The sequence below is a fragment of the Engystomops pustulosus genome, chromosome 9 (genome assembly GCF_040894005.1).
Source record: "Engystomops pustulosus chromosome 9, aEngPut4.maternal, whole genome shotgun sequence".
NCBI classification, from domain to species: domain Eukaryota; kingdom Metazoa; phylum Chordata; class Amphibia; order Anura; family Leptodactylidae; genus Engystomops; species Engystomops pustulosus.
The window spans coordinates 100873863-100892962 of NC_092419.1; the positions used below are offsets into that span (position 1 = coordinate 100873863).

The 19100-nt window shown below is 46.0% G+C and overlaps 1 protein-coding gene across 7 annotated transcripts in view; it reads right to left on the minus strand.

Annotated features, from left to right (window-relative positions):
* RALGPS1 (Ral GEF with PH domain and SH3 binding motif 1) overlaps positions 1–19100 on the minus strand; it is a 254050-nt gene that overhangs the window by 223956 nt on the left and 10994 nt on the right. Inside the window, exon 1 of one of the 7 annotated variants that reach the window (XM_072124776.1) lies at positions 16267–16287. The exons of the other annotated variants lie outside the window; for them this stretch is intronic. The gene's annotated coding sequence lies outside the window, so the exon portion shown is untranslated. Of the gene's footprint in view, positions 1–16266; positions 16288–19100 lie in introns of those variants that run through there. 7 annotated transcript variants of the gene reach the window in all.

Here is a 19100-nt window from a genome sequence, read left to right on the forward strand (position 1 = left end):
CGAGTAAGTGTCCCTGGTTTGTCTTGATGGATTTGGTTGCTGGTTACCCCCCACCCTATAACATAGACACCAGAGGTCGCATTAACGCCTCACCACGCGTCAAAGTTACGCATGGCAATTATTCCCTGTAGCGCGCAGGCTGAGCGGCCCGGCGCGCGCTGCAAAGGAGGTACATGTCAGTAGCGCGATCACAGCGCGCGCCGGGCGGCTCAGCAGGACACGTGACACAGTGTCAGGGGCGCGCCAGAGAGACCCGAAATGAGTGCACCGGCCCCGGGGGAGACTTGTGGGCTGCGAAGATGATGCTCCCCGTCCTGCTCTACCTGCCCGCAGCTGCCTGCGTTTATGTGATCGAGGGGACCTAGAGCAGTCCCGGGTGAGTGTGTGCAGTGTTGTGAGTGTGTGCAGTGTTGTGAGTGTGTGCTGTGTTGCAGTGTGTGCTGTGTTGCAGTGTGTGCTGTGTTGTGAGTGTGTGCAGTGTTGTGAGTGTGTGCAGTGTTGTGAGTGTGTGCTGTGTTGTGAGTGTGTGCTGTGTTGTGAGTGTGTGCTGTGTTGTGAGTGTGTGCTGTGTTGTGAGTGTGTGCTGTGTTGTGAGTGTGTGCTGTGTTGTGAGTGTGTGCTGTGTTGCAGTGTGTGCTGTGTTGTGAGTGTGTGCTGTGTTGTGTGTGCTGTGTTGTGAGTGTGTGCTGTGTTGTGAGTGTGTGCTGTGTTGTGAGTGTGTGCTGTGTTGTGAGTGTGTGCTGTGTTGTGAGTGTGTGCTGTGTTGTGAGTGTGTGCTGTGTTGTGAGTGTGTGCTGTGTTGTGAGTGTGTGCTGTGTTGCAGTGTGTGCTGTGTTGCAGTGTGTGCTGTGTTGCAGTGTGTGCTGTGTTGTGAGTGTGTGCTGTGTTGCAGTGTGTGCTGTGTTGCAGTGTGTGCTGTGTTGCAGTGTGTGCTGTGTTGTGAGTGTGTGCTGTGTTGTGAGTGTGTGCTGTGTTGCAGTGTGTGCTGTGTTGCAGTGTGTGCTGTGTTGCAGTGTGTGCTGTGTTGTGAGTGTGTGCTGTGTTGTGAGTGTGTGCTGTGTTGCAGTGTGTGCTGTGTTGCAGTGTGTGCTGTGTTGTGAGTGTGTGCTGTGTTGTGAGTGTGTGCTGTGTTGCAGTGTGTGCTGTGTTGTGAGTGTGTGCTGTGTTGCAGTGTGTGCTGTGTTGCAGTGTGTGCGTGCTGTGCAGTGTGTGCGTGCTGTGCAGTGTGTGCGTGCTGTGCAGTGTGTGCGTGCGTGCTGTGCAGTGTGTGCGTGCTGTGCAGTGTGTGCTGTGTTGTGAGTGTGTGCAGTGTTGTGAGTGTGTGCAGTGTTGTGAGTGTGTGCTGTGTTGTGAGTGTGTGCTGTGTTGTGAGTGTGTGCTGTGTTGTGAGTGTGTGCTGTGTTGCAGTGTGTGCTGTGTTGTGAGTGTGTGCTGTGTTGTGTGTGCTGTGTTGTGAGTGTGTGCTGTGTTGTGAGTGTGTGCTGTGTTGTGAGTGTGTGCTGTGTTGTGAGTGTGTGCTGTGTTGCAGTGTGTGCTGTGTTGCAGTGTGTGCTGTGTTGCAGTGTGTGCTGTGTTGTGAGTGTGTGCTGTGTTGCAGTGTGTGCTGTGTTGCAGTGTGTGCTGTGTTGCAGTGTGTGCTGTGTTGTGAGTGTGTGCTGTGTTGTGAGTGTGTGCTGTGTTGCAGTGTGTGCTGTGTTGCAGTGTGTGCTGTGTTGCAGTGTGTGCTGTGTTGTGAGTGTGTGCTGTGTTGTGAGTGTGTGCTGTGTTGCAGTGTGTGCTGTGTTGCAGTGTGTGCTGTGTTGTGAGTGTGTGCTGTGTTGTGAGTGTGTGCTGTGTTGCAGTGTGTGCTGTGTTGTGAGTGTGTGCTGTGTTGCAGTGTGTGCTGTGTTGCAGTGTGTGCGTGCTGTGCAGTGTGTGCGTGCTGTGCAGTGTGTGCGTGCTGTGCAGTGTGTGCGTGCTGTGCAGTGTGTGCGTGCGTGCTGTGCAGTGTGTGCGTGCTGTGCAGTGTGTGCTGTGTGAGTGTGCTATGTGTGCGGTGTATTACCAAAATTTTCATACTCCTCCTCGGGTAAAAATACTCCTCAAAAATGGTGAGAGGAGTATTTTTACCCTTTTGGAAAAATGTTAGTGCGACCTCTGATCGGCTGAGCATGCATGTGCTCTAATGTCAGGCACCTCTGGTAATGGGTAATCTACCTTGACAGCCTATTATCAGATACACAAATCTTTCTTTATCCAGACGGGGAAAGTCACCTCCCCACTCATTGTCCTTCCGAAATCAATAGGCAGCATAGATCTAATGTGTACGGCCACCTGAAGAGTCATATATAGGGTTCACATATTTCCTTCATATCATGTCATGCAATGGATCATACACTCCTATGAGTGACATTCTACATTCTAAGTACAGATTTGCAGCAGTACTTCCCCATACTTGTGTGTCACGCGCCCCTCTTAGCTCTTACACTACGATCTTATTCCCACCACCTACTTGTAGTGCTGCATTGTGTATTACTGATCACAGCGAGAGGTTACACATTACACTACCTAACAAAACACCCAAAGCTAAATGTTTAGTATCACATGGGGGCGACCACTTTAATCCAACACTGGATTGGACATAATCCGGCTCCAAATAACCTGCAAATCAGATGTTCCCCGGAACCAATGGGTTTCTTCTTTTCTAATATTGGAGGATCTTGGGCCGTCAGCGCCGGGTCATCAGAATATTAATGAGTCACAAAAACCGTGTTTCTGACATTCATCTCTATTTATACCGCGCCGGGTGTGCACAGCATCACTGACTCATGAAACCGAGCGGGTAATTACAGGACCGGCTTCTAACGAGGGGTTATTAGGCCAATTAGTCACCGATTAGAGGAGAGGTGAAAGCCGGTCTCCAGGACGTCACTGAAGACTCGTATAGCGAGTACAGATACTGTTATGGGATTATACAGTGTCCCCAGTAGGGATCAGGATCTAAACTTTATACTGCCACATCTTTGGACTGTGGGATGAAACCCACCAAAACTTTGGGCCCCGAAGACGGATACAAGTGCCACAGCGCAAGGAGCCGTATTACGTGTATGAACCCCGACGCCACCTGCATGTGGTGCAGATCTCTCCACGGTAACATCCATGGTCAAATTAGGGTGAAGCCGGATTTGTCACAAGGATTTGGTTGCAGATTCCACAGTGGATCCCGTATTACAAACTATCCGAACCACGTGCATCCAATGTGTCATGAGGCTCAAAACCGCCGAAAAGCAGTGAGCAATATACAACCAAGGAGACAGCGTATACAAACGCGCTTTATGTAAACTTGTCTAGAGTAACGTACGGGATCTACTGACCTAAAAACCCGTGGACAATTCTGCAGAACTGGATGAACGGGTCCCATACTTCACATGCCACATAGTGTTAGAGTGACGGCATGTAACCTGCCCGAATAATCCCGCACACGGCCGAAACATACGCACCAGCTCACACTGACGTACTGGAGGTCATATATTCACATCTATGTGTACTGCAGGCATAGGGACCATACTTTACACTGCAGCTACACTTCTTCCCGGTCTATCAGGAGATCAGAGCGTGCAGGCGGCCAGACGTACAGTAATCCTAAGGGTGATGTCACACATGGCGTTTTTGGGCCGTTTTTAGTTAGATTGTAAAAAACGCATCCGTTTTTGTACGGTTTTCCAAAATCTGTGCAATTAAAAACGGACAAAAACGCATGCACGTTTTTTTAAAAAATGGATGCCTTTTTTTACAATCTGAAAACGCACATCACCCTTAGTGTTAGGATTGGTGATGATGCTGGGAGTCGAACCCCCACTGATCCGACCCTTTCATATGGAATCCTCAAAATCCAAGTATTAGAGACCCTCTGTATAGTAAATTACATGGATTTTAAGCCACTGAAAAATCTCCCAGAAATCTACAACGTTCCCAATCTGCACTATGCAGGAGGATGGCTATCTATGGGAGGAGTAATATAAAAATATCGCTGTGTAATAAACTCGCTATGATGACAGTGACCTGACAAGAGTCACACAAAGCGCTAATATTGTCATAACCGCGCAGATAGGAATGATGGTGGTAACATATTAACGGGAGAGATGACAGGAATGAGGAGGACGAGGTTGTCCGGGAGAATACATTGTGTACAAACAGTAATAAAATGTACAATCACAAGGAATTCTCTGCTGATAGGTTACACACAAGGACAGGGAGACGCTCATCGCTGTAGTACAGAATACATCAGATATAATACAGGCAGGTTATATATATATAATATCGGTTCTTTAGGCTTGTTCTTAATTTGAATTTGTATGCAAGTCAAAACTGTATATTTTATAATTGCAACTCCAGACAAAAGAGGGGTCCGCATGTAACTAGGGTTCGTCTGTAAGTCAGGCTTCCTTAAAGAAAATCTACCATCAGGATTATAAACCAAGTACACTTACATGCTGGTGTGTGCCCCCTCTGTCAGGATCCCCTCTTCTTTCAGCTTTTAAAGTCTATGTTTTTACAAAAAAAAAGGCATTAAAATTATGCAGATGAGCCTCAGTGGCTCCACCCTTCATAGCAGTTAATGCAGCCTGGAGCCCCTCAGGTTCATGTGCTTAGATTTTAAAGCATACTTTCCTAAAAATCAAGGGCATAAGAAGTTAAATAAAGAGCAGATCCTGATAATGGGGGCATTGACCAACATATAAGGGTGATGCTAGACATGACATTTTTGGTCCGTTTTTAAGCATGCGTTTTCAGTCTGTTCACAAACGCATGCGTTTTAAAAACGCATCAATTTTTGACCGTTTACAATGCGTTTGGCTGCTTACAACCTGTTTATCTATCAAGATAAATGGGAAAAACTGACAAAAACGTTCAAAAACTGACTAAAATCGCCATGTGTTGGATCACCCTAAGTGTACTTGGTTTATAATCCATGGACCTGATGGTAGATTTCCTTTAAGTAGGGGACTGAATGTAATGCCCGAATAGCATCTGTAGCCAAAACTGGGACATGGTCCATTCATGGAGCCTCAGGTACATACTATAGTAATCGGGTGTAGATACTGAATGACTTTAGGACTTTTACCCACTCACTTCAATTACATTACATAAGGCTGCGGTCACCACTGCTGGCCAATCATCAGCCTGGGGATGAGGTGTCAGCAGTGAGGTCCCCATCCTCGGAAAGGCAATCGGGTTGGGACATGCCACCTGCCACCGACATGGACGTAAGCCAGGGCTACCAGGGGCTTGAAAACTTAAAAAATTACAGGCGCCCCTGTCTACAGGTCACTGTTATATTGCACCTCAGCCCCATACTATACAATAGAGCCAAGCAGCAATGCTAAACACACATATATGTGTAAGGACCAAACTAAAATACTAAAAAAAAAAAAACGCTCCATCTCCTGCACAGTGTGAACAAACCTACTCCAGACCTCCTACACAGAAATTCCAGGATAATCATATTCCAGTCAATTACAAGACTCTGTAGCGAGATCAATAAACCTGGAACCTGGCAGAATATTAACTCGCGGAGTGATGAAGGGAAAATCTCAGGGCGGCGGGTGTACAAACCTGCGCCATCATACAATGTACAGCAACGTATAGACATTCTCCGCTGTTACACTACAAGTTACAGCAGGAGGAAGATGCGGAGCCTCCCGGGTGTATTATAAGATATATAGAAATACACATATACAATACAAATAGTGACCGGCCATAGCGTATACATAGGCACGCACACAATACATGGCCACCTAAGGTAATCAGGACGGCTTATCACATCTCAACTATTGACTCCTCAGCTTCCCGGTATTCAGCTTTTCCCGTGTATAATCACAGGTCAAGTAATGGCATATAGATTGTATTATGAGCAAATATGACTCCGCTTCTACCTGGCTATAGGGCAAAGTTCTGCAACTTTCTTATATATTTAGTGTTTGAGATCCTCCCCCTTGTCACAATCTCCTCAATGTGGAGAGTTTTCTACAATTGTATCCAGTCATGGACACCCCTTAGGGGCTCAAAATGGGTTTTAAAGGTATGTGGTAAAAAAATGTGAATCTATGTTTTGTACAATATTTTGTGATCTCCCACCACCCCTATCCAGATGCTGTCTGGGGGGATCACTTTGGTCTTTATTTCCCAATATCTCAATGCAGAAAGCAAATGTCTAGCAATGCTTGGAGCCAATCATAGAGGACAAAGAGGGATAAAAGGGAATCTGTTATAGTAACCCACACTAACTAAGGATTATCTATTCGACTATCCCTATATTGTTCCTCCCCATGCCTATAAAGTTACACAGCCTTTCCAACGTATTCATGTCATGTCGCCCACAGCTCATTCCCTCCACCCTCAGGAATGAAAGAGACGCTGGGTGAGGGGGACTCATTGTAAAGAATTCCTAAGGAAGGGGTGAATAAGGGAGAGGATTTCTCTTCTGCGAGCCAGTGTCTCTCTCATTCCTCGAGGATGGGGGGATGATATTAACTAGGCTGAAGAGAGAGTCCCCCTCAGGAAGCCCGGATGAACAAGAACAACATGAATATGCTTAAATGGTCAACTTTACAAGCAGCCTGTGTAGCTTTACAGGCATGGGGAGGAACGATATAGGGATAGTTGTACTGTTGTATAATAGCATTATTCAAGATATGTTTAGTTAGTGTGACAGGTTCCTATTCACAATAAGGCCAGTGATTGGCTGAGCTTGCATCTTCGGGCGGATGGAAAAAGACACCCTGATGTAGAGTCTAGAACAGACCCAGCCAGCATCACATGAGGGACAAATGATCAGTAAGCATATCCCTGTATTTTAGTTCAGAGCCCAATTGTAGCGGCTTTGAAATAGATTTTCCTTTCTGAGGACTACCCCCCCCCCCCCCTTTAACAACCATGACTCCAGACTGATACATTGTAACAAACTACAGGAATTGTTCAGCTGATGATCTGCACTGGATACAATTGTAACAAATGGGAATAGTCCATGCTCAAACTCAAAAAAATGTGAAAAAACGGATAAAAACTGACTGTGCATTTGTGAAGATCAGGATAAAACCTTTCTTTTTCCTTTTCTTTTCTATTTTCCTATCTCCAGAGGACGGACTAGCAGCAGGTCACGGATGTAAGCGGCATGACGAGCGCTTCCCCCCCGGCTGCACGTCTGACATGACATAATGTATTATAGTGAGACGCTAACAGCAGACTACAGCTTTATTTTCGCCTTAACAAATAACATTTCTCTGGGATTCTCCTTCTTGTCGCCGTCTTTGGCTTTTGTTCCACTTGACATTTCAATTACAGAAGAGGCTGTTTTTCTGCACCCCAAAAAAAGCCATAAAATCCCCTCCCATTGTGTTGCACTTCTATTCTCGACAGCAGAGATACAAGTTTTCCAAATACTCCCACATGCTTTCATCTCGGCCATCAGCGGATTCAGAGTTGTCAAGGAAACACGGTAACAATATATTTCTAGGATGCAGCCATTCCTCGTCGGCTGCGGGAGAAGACGAGACTAAACACAAATCAGCCGCTCAGGACAACACTATCAATTATGGATCAGGTTTTCACCTCGAAATCTATGTATAACCCACCCCTCCCCTCCCTCCAATTATAGTCCCATGGCTTATATATGACAATTCTAAGCGGCTGCCATCACAATGTGCAGCACGGATTAATGACAGCGGATGAGGAAGCTTACGTTTTCCTAAGGATGATGCAGAAAATGACAGAATTTTTGACAAATTGGTGGTCCTGATCCAAATACATCTAATGCAAAGGGAAAGAATAATACCCTTCTGCTGCGAAATTCACATCCAGATTCACCGCCAGGCCCCCGGATATTAGAGCGCGCCAATTATACAGATATTTGCATAATCAGTGGATTGACGAAAGAAGCAACACTGCAAGCAATTACTAAATCATCCAGATCCAAACTGTCTCACCTTTAGGTGAGATCCGATAATCCAGGGGCACTTACTCATAGATCCAGGCACCGTGACTATGGTAATCTGCTTATATTTGTTATCCATGGCCTTCTGCCTTCTAAAGTCGACTTTTATAATTATGCTAATGAGCCAGACGGATTAAGGGGGCATTACCAGAGCCCCTCCGTGCTGCAGCTTCACAAGCTGTTACACTGCCAGCACATCTCCCCTCCCACACAGAATACAGCATGAAGAGGAAGTGAGACAGAGTAACAGTCTGTGAAGCCAAAGCATGGCGTTACTCATGGTAACAACTCTATGAGAACTCAGGTTCATTAGCATAATTATAAAAACTGATTTTAGAAAGAAGGAGGACATGGATACTGAATATAAATAGATTAGGTGCCTGGATCTATGTGTAAGTGTCCCTGGTTTTTGATGATGGATTTCTTTCAAGGGTACTTACATCTTTGGCTGAAGGATTACACAGATTACAGGATCTTATTTATGGCTTCTTGGCACAAGGAAATGGTCACTGACTAAGATGAGCCAGACGTCTCCAGCTCCTGTCACTCTATCCAGGAGACGCGGGATCCTATTCAGCTTAGTGGTAGTTTCAGCAGTATATAATATAGGAGATAAGGTTCCCCGTCCGAAGAAGAGGTCACTTCATCACCTTCAAGTTAAGGCGTCATGTATACGCTTAGGTCAGGTGGGATCGGGAGAAATTAGGGTCTTGTGTTGGATTTGGGATATAGTTTATACATTTATAAGTAGTCAGTGGCCCCGTTACAGCTCACACTGGGGTTGTCACCTGAAGACAATTTCAGGGACACAACAATAATTTAATGATTTTTATACCCACCACCCAAAATAGCTTTACATATGTCAGTGAATGCGACCATCCTTTGTTTTGTTGTGGAACAAGCTCCAGGCGATCAATGGGTTACTGTAGATTAAGTAAAAGGGATTGTAACCAGAAGACTTCATGGTAGGGCAGGGAAAGTGATGAATAATACCCCAGTGCCCCCTTCCGTTAACATGACGCCCATCGCCCCCATTATGGTTCTGCTCAGATCAGCCCCCAATCTGATGTCAATATAAGCCGTGTATGTCACCAGCTGGTCAACCCCTCTAAGCAAATGTTTACATTGAAAATTTGGGCATCTTAAAAATCCCTGCATAAGGATTATTCCTGCTGCTGCATGTAAATACATATTAAAACACACGTCAGGTAGATTTTAGTCTGGGGAAAGTCGTGTAACAACCACACGGGGGTGTAGTAAAGCGGTCAGTAAGAAACAAAATGACAAATCGCTGCAAAATCGTGACTAATGCGTCCACGCGCTTATACATTTTTAGGGGGTGGTAATCCTTTTCCATCGCTTAGTTTGTGAGCCGTGACGTCTGTGGTTCAGGATATGTACACACAGCGCAGCATTGTCACCGGAGCTTCACGCTTTACCCTTCACGCTCTGGATCCGCAGCCCATAAAGCCGAGCTCTGATCCCGTCACTGTCAGGAAGCCAGCTGGAAGAATTGAGACGTCCCGTTGGATGACAGAGCTGGCTTCTTTGGCAGACAGGCTAAATCTAATATTCACTTTGTGTTGGGCAGGATGACATCTGTGGAAGGCTGCATGTGCCAAGGCCTGATGTGGTACAGTGCAGAGGTGCCCCAACCCACAGCATAAGGGGGTGTAGAAATGGATGCGTGCCAGCATTCGGAAAAGTTTATTATTTTTGCACACATATAAAACTTTTTGAGGGTGCCGTCCACCCAGAGGTTGCATTAACGCCTCTACAAGCGTCTATGCACTTGAAGAGCCGGTTTTACTCCTCTAAAAAAGTCCCATGTGGATAAATCCACACAGGACTATTCTCCACCCTGTACCTGCTGGAGAGGTTATCAGCAGAATCGGAGGGCAACTGTGTGCCTGTCACAGGACGTCTCCATTCATTCCTAGTACTATGGCCCTGGAGCGACTGCCCGGGATCACACACCTCTGCTATTAGTTCTGTTTTCAACAAAAATGTACTGAACAATATTTGTTCAATGAGTCTATGAATTTGTCCTTAGAAACAGTACCGCCTCCTTCATAGATGACCTCAAGTCTGACCTAATTATTTTAAGGCTACAGAACAGCCTTTCTACACTGACTTGGGCGGGTGGCAATGCAGTAACCACACGGGCAATAAAAATTCGGTGAGGGCCACTGCCTACGTTTCCATTTGGGATCGATACTTTGCTAGAGACTTTATCTATATTGCAGTGGTGGTGGAATTAGTGCCCCCAAAAAGTCTATATGGTTTATTTTAAAACATAAAGCTGTATACAGAGAGAACAAACACTGGACAATCCTGCTTTAATCCAGTTTTCCTGATCACTCTAGCAGTTCTAAGAGAAGTGCAGCCATTCCTTTGGCTGTGATCTGTAGGGGAGGAGCCTCACTACTGAGCATGTGCAAAAAGTGCATCCACAATCATCTCAACTAATAGCCTTCATCCTTAGATCAGAAATAGAACAAAAAACTTTATAGGATATTCCATAATATCCCCAAGTTCTGATGAACTAAAAATATCCAGCACACACTGCAGGAACAATTTATTATATATTTTTGGAGACGGTCCACTTTATTTTGACTCCACAGCACTGTAGTTGGATTGGGATTCGCCGCAACACACTGTATAGGAAATAAAATAAGTTTATAGAAAAATAAAAATACATATACAGTCTGCATTGCTGTGACCAAGATCCAGTGTTTGGTCCCCTGTCCCATGTCCTTCATTAAAGGGATTGCACTAATCCACGGGGATGGATCTTGCCGTACTTCTATGTAGAGGAAGACGCAGCCCAAACCCTCACAGATTCTCTTAGAAATTATTTTGCTTGGTTTCCCGCTAATTTGATGGCAGCTCCAGGTACAGAGCTGAGCGACGTTTGCAAAAAGTAATTATTTTCACCTAAATAAAGCAATGCTGCCCTAAAATAAAAATGAGATTTTCTAGGAATCAGACAGGCTCCTGCCAAGTGATGCAAAAGGGATTTCCGCTGAGTAATTAAGAGATTTCCTCGTTATGCTGCGATGTGTCCAAGGCAGAGCCTGTCCCACTGTACAGAGACACCGGAGCCAGAGCCGAGACATTACATCGACTGCTCTGTACACCACATTCATCTCCAGATATGGAAACGCACGGATAGGATTTGGTGCAGAATTATTTTTCTTTCCAGTCCTTCCTTTAAAGTTCCAACTTCTTTATTATTCCTATATTATTCACATTCCTTTTAAAAAGACCCCCAAAAGATGTAGAGAGTCCCAAAAGCTGAATCCAGCCTTAAAGGGGGTTTCCCACAAACTAAAGTTAGGCCCTATCCAAAAGATAGGGCCTAACTTGCTGATCAGTGGGGGTCCTAGTGCAGAGACCCCCACAGATCACAAAAATGAGGGGTCCGATGAGGTCCCATGAACCTCTGTCAGAGTAATGGAACATACGGCCGCACATGACCATTCTGCTCCATTCATCTTTATGGAGCTGACGGAAATTGCCGAGCGCTCACCGATCTCCGGCAGCGCCATAGAGCTCCGTCTGCTCCACTACTCTGACAGAGTGACGCTGGGTCTGACGGACCCCTCGTTTTTGTGATCTGTGGGTGTCTCAGAAATGAGACCCCCACTGATCAGCAAGTGGATAGGGCCTAACTTTTCTTTGTGGGAAAACTCCTTTAATAATGTATCCACAGCAGAGCCCCCTCAAAAACACAATTAACAATAGTAATGTCCCCTGCACAGAAGAGAAGAGGAGCGTCACAGGTATCTATACAGTTTTTCTTTTCAAGTTCTTTTGGTCACGGCCCGGTGGTACCTCTGCTCTAGGGTACTTTAACCCTAGACTATAGTTCTACTTTATTGTACTGTATACTGTATTTGTAATGTGCCACTGGCACATTGTAACGGATTTGTAGAAACCATACAGCCTCGGGCCTTACAAAGACCTGAGGCTGTCGTCGCAAACCGAGCGCTGCTCCCCGATGACGTCACAGGGAGCGACGACTGTAAACAAGTTGGCGGCTCCCATGCAACAACGGACTTAAACAGCTGCCGGCAGCTTTGCTTGTGGCGTTTATAACACCTGCGATCAGTGCTAGGGTGATAGTGGTGGGTGTTTGCTGAAATATGCAGCAAACCCCACATTTGTATGATGAGGGTCACCCCGTGAGCCCTCTTCATGCCTCATCACAGCTCCGTGCTGTACTATTATGGCGTGGAGCGTAAGGTGAGGTTGAAGCTGAGAATCTGCAGCGTTTAAACCCGACTCATCTGAGAAGAGTCATATTTGCCTGACTTTAGGGAAGATTTTATTTATGGGTTAACAGGCGAGAGGTCACATGAAAGTGGGAATTCTAGAAATCACGTTTCATCCCTGAGGACGCTGGTAGTTTAGTGGTGACAGATTCCCTTTACACTTCACCATTACTGGAATTAAATATCTAATTTATCCAAGAGAAAGGGCCGCCTCTGCTTTCTGCACAAGCAATAGGCCCACTCCAAATTGTGTTAACACCCCCCCCCCCCCCCACAAGTAGCACAACTCGTCTCAGTTTCTGTGATTGTCTCACAGTAAGAATAGAGCAGAGGGACTCCTTGTACCTCTGGGTGGTGAATTATTGATGCACAATAGCAGATGGGCGGACGTTCCTATTAAACAGCGGCCCAGATTCATAATCAAAGGCGACCACTCAATAGCCGCGTATCGGTGCCTGCGAAAAGCATCTAAAATATTTATCTGGTTATGAATCTGCAACACTGATTTACGGGCTGATACTGAAGCTGTAATAATCAAGCCCTGCGCCGTGTCCATACTCCCTCGTGTCACCTGTAAGTGAGCGGTCGAATGGAATATGCTTCCCCGGGGTTCATTTGGACACTAGAAACAGCCTTAAAATGGCTATAAAGATTATAATATATTATTATGTATAAGAACTGCAAGTCACGTGTGAGTAATCGTTACACAATGGAACCTTGGATGACGAGTAACTTGGTCTACAAGTGTTTTGTAAGACAAACTTGCATTTTGCAAAAATTGTAATTCGGTAAAATTTCAGAGTACAAGTATTATGTGAGCCCTCCCCACCCTACCCTGAACCATACACTCACAAAATTTAATAACACAATATTGAAGAAGAAATAAAGTGACTTAGATGAAGAAACACATGAATAAATATTTTTGTGGCGTCGAAAGAATCCTCTAATTTTTAATGATTTCTTACAGGAAAACTTGCTTTGATATACGAGCGTTTGGATTACGAGTAAAAATTTTGCTATCCGGTCATTGTGGAACCAATCATCTGGGTTTCAATGATTTCCTATTGGAGGACTTGCTTCAATATACAAGCGATTTGGATTACAAATCGGATTTGGATTATCCGCTCATTGTGGAACCAATCATCTGGGTTTCAATGATTTCCTATGGGAAAACTTGCTTTGATATACAAGCGATTTGGATTACAAGTCTGTTCCCAAAACTGATTCAATGTTATAGGCACCTTGAATCAAGAAATATCCCCAGCCCCATGAAGCTGCACTACAATAGAAGCAAGTAATAGTCAATTCTACAGAAGGAGATGGATATCACAGACAGGGGTAGTACCACTTGTGACACCTATCCCAATCCACGTGACTGATGATCGGAGGTGTGAATGCTGGATTACCAGCAAACACGCCAATTGGAGTAGAAGTTTTGCTATGTACATGGAGCATTAATGTGTATTCCTACCTTATAGGCCTTGGCAGAGCTGTATTTGTCATTAGGCACACAAGGGCCTGTGCCTAGGGCGTCCGGATACAGGGGGGGGGGCAACTCCTGGAGAATGTTTTTTTCTTAATTTTCATTCGTTACTTTAGGAGAGGTGATCCACAGAACCAGAGAGTCCACTTATACAGGAGTAAAGTAAGTGGGTGAATAATTTATAGGTGTGAAAAGGGGTCTCAAGATGTATAGCAGGGGTCAGGAACCTTTTTGGCTGAGAGAGCCATGAACGACACATATTTTAAAATGTTATTCCGTAAGAGCCGTACCATATGCACATGCCCCCCATTAGATAGGTAGTCCCATATAGGTCTGCAATCTAGGTCTCGGATCGCAGGCACACCCGTGCCCCTCTGTGTGGCGGCGCCCCTTTCCGAGCTCACGCAACTCGCCACTTGCCGGCTCCCGTCCTCGCTGGCCAGAACACGCCGGCACTCGCAGATGTAAAGGGCCAGTGCACCACTGATTGGTACTGCCCACTTCCCGGGTTCCTATAAAGACCGTCGGCCCCCAGCATTCCCCGTCGTATCTTAGTGCTTCATGCCTATGAGGACGCTTTCCACAGTGTTTCCTTCCCAAGTGTTGACCTCCCATTGTGACCCCGGACCTGTTCCTGATTCTGCTCCTTCGCTGCCAGCCCTGATCTCTTGTTCCGTCCCCGACCACGCATCATTGCCGCCTGGCTAGTGATCCTGTACCTTGACCTTGGAAGCACCGTGGACAAGTCGCACGTGTGGAACGACCTGGTGGTACCACGCTGTAGCAAGACCATCCTGCTTTGCGGCGGGCTCTGGTGAAGACCGGGTGCCACTTAGATTCCGGTCCCAGGTGTCTGCTTACATCATTGTCTGCGGTGGTCCAGGGGGTTCACTACTCCAAATCCTGACACCCACCACATGCCTCCCAGTAGATAGGTAGTCCCAGCACATACCCCCAGTAAATACGTAGCTATAGCACATACTCCCAGTAAATAGGTAGACACAGCACATGCCCTCCAGTATATAGGTAGACACAGCACATGCCCTCCAGTATATAGGTATGCACAGCACATGCTTCCCAGGAGATAGGTAGCCCCAGCACATCCCCCCAGTACATAGGTAGCCCCAGCACATACCCCCAGTAGATGGGTAGCCCCAGCACATGCCTCCCAGTACATAGGTAGCCCCAGCACATACCCCCAGTAGATGGGTAGCCCCAGCACATACCCCCAGTAGATGGGTAGCCACAGCACATGCCACAAAGTAAATAGGTAGCCACAGCACATGACCCCCAAGTAGATAGGTAGCCCCAGCACATACTCCCAGTAAATAGGAAGCCACAGAACATGCCCCCAAGTAAATAGGTAACCACAGCACATGCCCCCTAGTATACAGGTAGCCCCAGCACATACCCACAGTAGATAGGTAGCCACAGCACATGCCCCAAGTAGATAGGTAGCCATAGCACATGTCCCCCATTACAGCAGCCATCACTATTTATTAAAGATCTGTCTGAGAGCCAGATGCAGCCAACAAAAGAGCCACATCTGGCTCCCGAGCCATAGGTTCCCTACCTCTGATGTATAGGGTTGAAGGGGGCTGGGAGTGCCACCAATCTATACTGCCGAGACCCCCCCCCAATCCACAAATTCTAAAAAGCAGGAGCAGATACGTTGAAATGAGGTGACGTTCTTCATTCACAAAATATTGCAATGTGTCCACATCAAGCATCATTGATCAAGCAATTCATCATTCATCACGTGATGTCAAAACAATATTTCGTGAATAAAGTTCGCTACCTCATTTCAAACAGATCCAGTGCTGCTGCTTTTTAGATGTTTAAAGTATATTGTAGTGGGGCATAAAAGGGTTAAAGTCTAGAGGAATGGGGGGCTACATGTGGTAATAGTCTTTAGGGGTGGGCTGTTACCTAGTGACACTAAGTATCACTAAGCTTGTTGTATCCTCTTTGTATATACAGCATATTAATCAGTAAATAATCAGCAAATCTTGATAGTTGCGGCATAGAAAATTGGGTGTGTTTGGGGGTCTCCCTTGTTTTAGCGATCTGCGGGGGTCTCAGCACTGACACCCCCACTGATCAGCAAGTTAGATGGATAGGGCCTAACTTTAGTTTGTGGGAACACCCCTTTTAAAGGTATTGGCCCTAAAGGTAATGCTACCCTGTAGATAGGGAATGACTTGCTGACAGCTCGGGGTCTGGGGCTGAGCACAGCGCTCGGTCCTCTCCTTCAGCACGTTAGTAAATGACAGCATGCCCCAGAAAGATGATGAGAGAGCTTTATAGTGACGTCCTCTGTAGTGTGACTGATGGCAGACATCACACAGCCCCTTCCCCGTCTACATCTGATGCGTCAGCGCCTTCTCACATAATAACCGTCTCATCCGCAGCTGCAGAACCTACAAAGAAACCCAACATCTAATCCCAGCCCTCGCCGCACACACGAAGCAACTCAATCTCCAAATACTACAACCCCCAGCATCCCCACACATCACTCTACAGCCCTGACTTACATTCTTCTAGTTTCGTTGCTGTCTGTAAGATAATAATTTCTAACCTGCTTAATCCCAGATGACATTTCACAATTAATAGGCGATTAATGATTGACAGAATGAGGACTTTATGATGGCAAACAGAGAAAAAACAATCTCATAAGCAAATATGTACCACATGAGCTGCTATAAGAGTCCTCCCCCTCCCATAGACCCTTATATACAACATATGAACATGTACATCCCCTGCCCTCTAGGGGGGGCTATATGGTAATTACCAGATCACCATGCCCGCTTCTATCCGAGGCATCTCCTGTCTATAAGTCCTATTAAGATATAGGACACCTGCATATGATCGTATGTCAGCCTTATCCCACACCTTGTACAGAAGGGGAGTCCTTGCCTTGCACCTAAAGATGATGCAAAGACTCCTCGTCTGACGGCCGGAATTCAGCGCTGACGGAGAGTCCTTGCTTTGCACCTAAATATGATGCAAAGACTCCTCGTCTGACAGCCGGAATTCAGCGCTGACGGAGAGTCCTTGCACCTAAATATAACGCAAAGACTCCCCGTCTGATGGCCGGACTTCAGCACCCACAGCGAGTCCTTGCATCATATTTAAGTGCAAAGCAAGGACTCCCCTTCTGTACAAGGTGGGTTGTCCATGATTTTGGGCCGACTTTTTACGTGCCCAGGAGGCCCATTGAGGGTGGTCTTCTATTCTACTGAAGTCCATATTTGATCATTTACCATCAGTCTGTTACCTTTAATGACAAGTAATGAGGTTTACCATTACGCTTTATGTAAACAACCTGGTCTGGGGTCTGTAAAAGGGGAAGTATGGGGGTCTGCTCATGAATTTGCAAACAACATGATCTGGGGTCTAGTCTGTGTTCTGTAAAAAGACAAAAATCTGTCTGGTCTGGGGTCTGTAGATGGGCTCTACTCAGAAATCTGCAAACAAGGCAGTCTGTCTGGGGGTCTATTAAAGGGGTATTATGATATTTGCTCTGGAATATACAAATAAGGGTATAAGGGGGTATAGTTTGCATTTTGTAAACATTAAGAGTCTGCTAATATAATGTGACCATTCTAGGTTTGGTATAGAAGAGGGCAAGGCTTGGGGTCCTTATACTGGAGGGAGACCGGCTGTCTGGTCTAGATCTATAGCCTTATACAGGGGCTCGGATATGAAGGCTGTATTCACATAGGTATTTATATATCTGCAGACCTCGACACACATGTGCCGTATAACTACACTGTATTGTTTGCCCTCCCAGATCGCTATTAGAGAGGAGTAAATCCATCTGCTGATACTGCAATCGATTTGCCACCCGCGGGGAGAATCCGATGCCAGGTGGGTGATGGACTTGTGGCACAGCCAATCGATGCGCTCGTCTCTGACGGGTCTCACATACACACAACCTTGGGCTGGATGTAATATAATATAATGCACGGCTGGGTGGGGGGGGAGGGGGGGACGCCTGATTTCACATATCGTGATGCTGCCACATTTTGGGTATATTTTACGACTGCTGCAGTCATCAAAACCAGCTTGGTAATTACCGGGGAGATTAAAGGTCCGCAACGAAGAACATGAACAAATAAGTAATGTGTGAAGATCAACCCAGATAGCCCAGAATAAGAGAGAACATCTGTCACCAGTCCTGACGCGTCTGCCGTGTATCCGGCTTATTAACTGAGCTCTTAGTAGAACAAATTCACCAGCGACCAGGTCCATGTATCAGCCGACCCTTTATACCTGGTCAATGAGGATAATCAGTGCTGGTGCCCGGGCATTCAATGGATAACTATTATAGGGCAGCAGGGTGGCTCAGTGGTTAGCATTACAGCTTTGCAGCGCTGGGAACCTGGATTCAAGTCCCAAGGTCAACATCTGCAAAGGGTTTGTATGTTCTCTCGGTGTTTGTGTGTGTTTCTTCTGGGTCCACCAGTTTCCTCCCATACTCCAAAACATACTGGTAGGTTGATTAGATTGTGAGCCTCATTGGGACCATTGGGACCGGGACTCTTTTGGCAAGTTCTGTGCAGCCAAATATATAAATAAATTAAACAACAGAAATGATAACTATGGCTGTTATTCTAGAGATCAGGAAATCATAAGGGTCGCCCCGAGATTAAACATTATCTTCTTTTTAACAAGGGCATGTCATGCGTCACAGTGCCGGCAAAATAAGGCTGACCATCCCAGGTTTGCCAAATTCATCCAATTCGCCCAACCATCTCCGGTGTATGGGTTCCTTCTCAATCTTCCAGCGGGTGATACGGTTCTTCCATCCTTCTGTTTTAGTTTATGGAAGCACTTTATCCCCTCTCTGTTACTACCCATGCACTGGTCGGTATGGCCAAGGATGAATGTGCCGAGAAACGTTTTGCCCAAACAATCGTTCGTCATTCAAATGTGCAAGGCTTCAGCTTCAGCTTCAACTAGAGTTCAACACACCATCTCAAGCATCTAACCACCAGATCACCACCTTCTTTGGTAATCAAATTTTCCCTAAAATTGACTTCTTCAAAAACTCAAACCCCAGGTAGCATATGCTTTCCGGTACCACCTTTGGATGAGTGGGCCCCAAGATAAAGTTGGATCTTTTATCCACACCAAAAGTTTACCGTATTCAGGACGGATCAATTCCGACATCTGAATCTTCTATAAGAGGCTTTGCCTTGCTACCGATATCCTAGCAGAGCCTATGTACACATACGTCGCGGTAGTAAGTACACAGTTCTTGGCTCTGCTCCGCGCTACCCACCTGGATAGACTCGCTGTGGTGTATCTGCTCCCCACTAATCCATCCCTTAATCTCCCAAGAAAGCTGCTCTTTGTCAGTCTA